Genomic DNA, 6,648 nt, shown 5'->3' with positions numbered 1-6,648 from the left:
AAAAGTTGAAAATAAAGTATTGGCAAGTGGGCAGGTTCTGAAATGCAGAAGGGTGATGTCCTTTTTGCAATAAATTAAACTTGCCAGTCTGTTCACATTTTTGTAGGTCCACTTACCTCTGCGTGTTCCAGCACCAGTACCACCATTTTCTCCTGGACCCCTTCCAGGTTTGGATCTTGGACCATTTTGATTGGCCAGGCTGAAATGATATAGCTCATTTTGTTTTCCCCGGAAGCATGGAGTATGTTGGTATGGGGTTATGCTGGGATTATTCATACACAGCTCAGTGTAGATTTTTAAAAAAGAACAGACCAGTAAACAAGGGACGCACACAAGAAAATTCAAATTAGTTTGCCTATAGTTTTGTACCCAAATGTTCACACAATTGGCCTGTAAAAGTGTGTTTGAACCCTTTATCAAACCAATGTAGGCTTGAAACTATATGTCTAATAGATTGTAAGCTCTTCTTGGCAGTCCTCTCCTCCTCCTGTGCCACTGTCTGTATTTTTCTGTCATTTGCAACTCCTATTTAATGTACAGCACTGCGTAATATGTTGGCATTATATAAATAACTAAGATCTGACTACCCTAACTAAGTGGTGTTTGGGTAGTCAGATCTTAGTACAATTATACCAACAAATCTCCCCTTAGTGGTATAGACAGGGGCATTTGAATAGGTAGGGTGGGCTTTTCTGGGGAGAACTTGTATATCCCTACATTGGCTAAGGACCAATATAATTCCACATCTGACCAAGTATTGAATAGAACCACCAGATCTTTTTCACCACCTTTGTAACTGAGCAGAAACACCTCAAAGGTTAATGTAATTTACACAGGGGATTTATCTTTTGTATACCACCCATATAGTACTTTTGGTTTTGGGTGTAGTTGGCCTTATCATGTTTTGCCTCTGTAGAAGCTTCTCTTTCTAGAATTACACTCTTATTTTTATGGTTCACTATGCACTGGAATCTGCAAGAAAACAATTAACTTCCTTAGCCCACTATAAAAACCAACACTCTTCTATACAAGCCACCAGGGGATTTATCTTGTGTGAGAAAAGTCCTGCGGTTACAAGAACCGGATGAGAGTCTGTTAGTTATTCCCTAAGTGCATATCAAAAATGAGGTCAACTACTAGGTCAAAAAAATGAAGAACTTTCAGAAGCCGTTTGAGTTAATGGGATTGTTTTAGCTTAATAGTCAGTTTAAGACATGAAGCAAAATAGGAGCCCTATTTCTTTATGCATTATTTATTCTGCTGTATTGTGAGTTCTAGAAATTATAACAGAACCAATCCAGGTGAAAAAAGGTGTCTATGTGAAGGAATACCATGTTTATAGAAAACCTATAGATAAATGCAGGCTGCCATTACTAATATGCTGTTTAAACTACTGACCTGGGGAAAGTAGACAGATTAAGAGGTCTTTTTATTTTTAAAACAATAAATTTCATTTTCACCAAACATTGTCTAGCGGAGAATGTTCCAGGTCCATGTGTTTTATTGGTGGGAATTGATTATCCAACAGAGAATATTCTATAACTGTTCTAGGAGTTTTGTCTCACACTTTATTTCTATTTCTGTTCTATTCTGTTTCCTAACTTTATTTGCCACATCCCAGTTCAGGGGACTCAATGTAGTCAACCAAGCAACTAGTACTTCTTTTTTGAAGTCCTTAGATAAAAGTTTACTATTTTCACAAAATGTACTGGTATTCTTGCTATTGGATGCCGTCATGCACTTGAGTTCCTGCAGCTTTTCTTCGTAACAAGCATGTAAAAGGCTTTGGGTTCACACTGACATCAATGTGTTGTTCTGGGTACATTCAAAGTCAGAGCTTCACTGTGGAAATTCCCACTTACATCTGTATGGACTATGGACTATGTTAAGCAGTGAGGTTGCAGTGAGATTATTGCTTTCATGGCTGCCCAGAAACAATGAATGGGATGGCAGTGAGCTGTATTGTTTTGGCTCCTGCTGCTGTTTAAAATGCACAATTGGTGGTTCTCTAAGAACCAAGTCCGTCATGCAGCTGGTAGGGTGCTAGCCACCAGGAGCTCCTCAGGAAGGCTTGTTTTTGTAGCAAATTTGAGTTCAATCGTAGTGGTGGTGGAGGCAATATAGGGGATGCATAAATACAAAACACAAATAATAGAGATTGTAAACCTCCTAGGTCTAGTATACACAAACAGACCTGATGACATTTTGCCCTTAGCCAACTGACCCTATCAATTTTCCAATAGGTAATCAGATGGAAGTCAACTGCACACTGTACAATATTTTGACCATCTTTCCCAAATAGGAAGTGAATTCCAGTCCGATTTATTGATTTATGATGATGATTTTTTGATACACATGACATGACTTTTGTCCTGGAGTTCGGTACTTACGACATCAGATTGGAAAGCCTATAAATGATCTCTTATGATATGTCAACTGCTAATTTCATTTTGGATTGATTGGCCTTAGTAACCCACTCATACAAAAAATACAAATGTATTCCCTTTCATGCAAAACATCCCACAAGTATCATATAATGCATATGGTGTGCCCTGTGGTTTCATAAAAGCAGACTTTTGTATTTACCTCAATTAAAACCTGAAAATACTATTTTTAGGATCTGATCCTTAAAGTGGAAATAAACCCTAATATACTCACCTGTCCCTGTTCTGTTGCAGGGAGCCACCATCTTGTTCCTTCCTCTCTCCCTTCTTACAGTCTGGCCAGTTTTTCATTTAGTGCTGCAAACTGCATGGGAAGCCAGGATGTGCTGGGTATCCTTACAATCCTGATTTCTCAGCTCCATGGAGCATTTGGGCAGTTAAGAATGCCTATTGAAGAAGAGATATGAATCAGGGCCATTGTCTGAGCCTTTCTGCAATAAAGCCCTGCCCGATCACAGATTTTTAAAGTGGAACTTTTCCCCTTTAAGAGACAGGACATGTCCTATGTGTTTATGTATTTACATGGTTTTCTATATCTGTAATTGCTGCTTGGAATGAAAGAAAAATATGAAATGGACAAGGAATGATGGGAGAAGAGGAAAAGGGTAAAATAAAGGGTAGGGGAATGGTGCTTTTTATGCTTTTATATCATAATAGTCATTTTTGAAGGCTTCGGGCTGGTTTATTGGAGTTGACCCCTACGGATGAAGAGAATGGCACTCACACCAGCACCGCTCTTTCTAGTAGTACATGAATAAAGGCACCCTGATTCCACTCCTGCATGTTGTTGTTTTATTATATGGTAAAGGAACTGAGCTTTTTATGTATAAAGTTCTTTTCTAACTAAACATTGATGCTTTCAGACTAACTAATCAATTGTATTTTACATCTTTTATTCTTGTAGGCTATATTATTACATAGTATTTATTAACAAGCTTCTGTTACAATCTATGTCAATCCTTTAACTAGTAATCTGCTGCAGTGTTTCCTTCTAATAGATTTGTTGCATTTAAACTCAACCGTTTCTGAAAAATCACAGTTCAATTCTCTGCTGTCCGTGTACGTTCTTTTGGATTACAGGGATAATGAAAAATAAAGTCCTCATTAATTCATCCCATCGAAAGGTGTTTACATTATCATAATTGTTTTGTCTCACAGCTATAAATCTTGATACGACTTTCACTGCTGTCTGCACACACAAAATTGCTCATGTATTTTTGTATTGAATATGCTCAGAAATATCTTTAATATCTTTATTACTGCTCCATGCAAAGGAACAAGCTAATACGCCTACAGAATACATGATCACTTCTGCAACATGCCATATGTTCCCAGTGTTTTCTAGGAATGTTTGTAGCCTCATGAAGACCTGAGCGACCTGAAAAATAGCTGTGAATATTGGTTGTGTGTACATTGCAAATCTTTTATGTTCAGAGCATTAAATATATATATATATATATATATATATATATATGTTATTAATTGGATATATGGATAGCTTTCTTTCTCAGTGTTTTTCATTGTGAAAACAAAGGTTGTGACTCACTCTCATTAGTTTCAATGCTATTCAAGGCTGTGGGCAGTCCAGTGATTACAGTGTTAACACTTGGAATATCTGTACTTGTGAACTTGTATACATGTTTATTTACACACAACAACATAGTATATATTGGGCCTGAATTTTGAAAGCTCTCCAAGACTGGAGAAGATGGACTATTATGGGAGAACCTGGGTGATCCACCAAACCTGGAATGGATCTGGTCCAGGATTGAGAACATTTTACAATGATTGCACTTGTTCTTTCTTAAGAAATCTAATTTTAAAAGCATTAGATAATTACCACCTCTGCAAAAAAAGAAGCTTTGGTATAATGAGAGAGCGATGGCTTGAACAATTAACTCTAATACCTTACAGAAATCTTGTAGTTTTCTCTGATACATCTGAGTTTTTTATTTTGGTCTCGGGGTTACCTCTGCAGTGTTTAACATAAAACTTGTTTTAACCCAGGTGGGAAGTAATTGTAGGCAGGTGGCAGCTCCTGTATTGTGACCCAACTCTTCAGTGACCATCCAAAGACTGCGGGGTGTTTACTGAAAAATGTTGTGTGGTACGCCCGGCTAAAAGGTCCTGGGGAGAACACTGCTCTGCTAGGAAAGAGGTTGAATTTTCCTAAGTCAGTCTTTATAAGTCAGCCTGACATGTTTTGTAGTTTTTTGTGCAAGAGCAAGAGCAAAAGCCTGATGTTCTGCTAGGTCTCTTCTACTGTTTATAACCTTGGTTGGGAGCTCTCGTCCCATGCTTCCATCACAGTGACAACCAGGGCTCTCCTGTGAGCTCAACACCTGGGAATTTTCTCTGGAGCGCATTTGCTATTATATTCCTATGAAGTTATCTCTAAGGAGCCCAACACTCTGTAGAGCTGGTGTCACCTACTTGCCATTAGTACATTCTCCATAACAATATGAAACACTTGTATTCCAAAACTTAGAAAGTTCAAATTACAACCAAACCTTCATTGCCAAAATAAGAATAAGAGGGCTTGGGGGTGTGGAGATAATATTCCTGATTTCAGAAACTGTTTACCTTGTCTTTTCTGTGCAGAATTTGTAGCCAATAAATTGCAGGGACATATTTTAAATCTAAAATTTTAGTAGAATAATTTCATTACATTGTTTCAGATTTAAAGTAAAAAGAAAACTTCAAGTTCAAAATGCTATCTAGTGCTTGAGGAAAAAGGAAATAGGGGTAGTAAAGTAGTAAAACCAGTAGTTACTTTTGGCTCTAGGTGAGGTCAATGTAAGGCAGAGATAATAAACGGGATGCCTCTGTTACCCACATCAAGGCAGAGATAGCCGGGATAAGCACAGCAGTCTGAATGAAAGGTTTTCTCACTTCTTCATATATTATAAAAAAATTACTATTCACCGAGAATGTTTAAACGCTTTGTGATGTTGGTACATAAATGGTTCTGTAGATTGTTGTCCAACTTTTGCAGGCGGTGGTTTATGCCGGTTGCATTGATAGTTATCCTTCTGGGACACATTATCATTGAAATCTTGTTTTAGGTGATATTTACCTTCTTTTTGAAATGTTGCATTATGAAAGATCAGTGGTTCTTTCTATAACAGTCATAGCTGTTTGCTTGGAGGCCATTGCTGCTCTAAGCAGTGCAGCTTCCAGCTAGTAATCATTCATGGAGATTAGTTTACTGAGTCAGCAGATGTGCAGAATCCATGAACCATCTTGTATCCCCCGGTCACACCATGGCGACTGGCAGCCAGCATAAAGAGCTGTGCTGTTTTCCCTCCGGCTACATGTCAGCGGAGGGTGTTGCTTAGTAACCACAATGATGTGCGCCAATGGTAGGTGAACGTTGAACCCAACCACTCAACTGACTACAGAAACATGCACACATCCATTTTGTCCTTGTCTTGAAAATATTTTCTTATGGAAAGGAATGATAAACACACAAGTATTTATTTATTGGGTTATTTTTACTGACCTTCTTCCCTGATCAGTGCTGCATGTTTACAGCACAAAAGATGGTAAATGTTTCAGGTGTCCTTTTACACCTGTCGTTTACAAACTTTATCTAGTCATCACCTTATGACATATATGCCTTTTATATCCTTCCTTTACTTGTAAAATGGCTTTAGTAGCGGTTCCCCCAGACCTGAAAAAGATTTCAAGCGTTCCTCAAGGGAAAAATGTTTAGCAAAGGCTGCTATATACTTTTTATATCCCTGGAAACTTCAAAGATTTGGATGTTCTGTTAATATAGTCCCACCAATCTTTTCTAAATTACTATTGGTCAATGAGGATGATGGTCATAGGTGTGGACCATCACAGCTACACCTAATAAACTCTTCTAGGAAAATATTGGGATGGCATGCAAAGGACTGAAACAGTGTCTGAAACAAGCATGTAAAGCCTAAGCCGACGGCTCCCCGCTGCGCGCTCTCGCCCTTCCTTTCCATTAGGATCTTTGATCGTCCATGGATCCGCCAGGACGGTTGTTCGGACGGCGGCGCTGTACACACGCCAGATTCTCGTAGGATATCAGCCTTAAGACGATTATCGGGCGAGAACCATTGGACGTGTGTACACAGCTTAAGCATCCTTATCCAATCGTCATGGACCAGAGTGTTTCCTGAAATTATCATTTGGGACTGTAATAGTAAAATTGTGTACATTAAGCTAACTT

The 6,648-nt window shown here is 38.5% G+C and overlaps 1 protein-coding gene across 1 annotated transcript in view; it reads left to right on the top strand.

The window, feature by feature from the left end:
* The window catches only part of SEMA4G (semaphorin 4G), a gene marked incomplete in the record, with an annotated part of 116,304 nt that overhangs the window by 48,813 nt on the left and 60,843 nt on the right, over positions 1-6,648 (top strand).

Source organism: Pyxicephalus adspersus, chromosome 10, assembly GCF_032062135.1.
Source record: "Pyxicephalus adspersus chromosome 10, UCB_Pads_2.0, whole genome shotgun sequence".
NCBI classification, from domain to species: domain Eukaryota; kingdom Metazoa; phylum Chordata; class Amphibia; order Anura; family Pyxicephalidae; genus Pyxicephalus; species Pyxicephalus adspersus.
The sequence above is the reverse complement of the archived record's forward strand: the minus strand, read 5'-3'. Positions and strand labels throughout refer to the sequence as shown.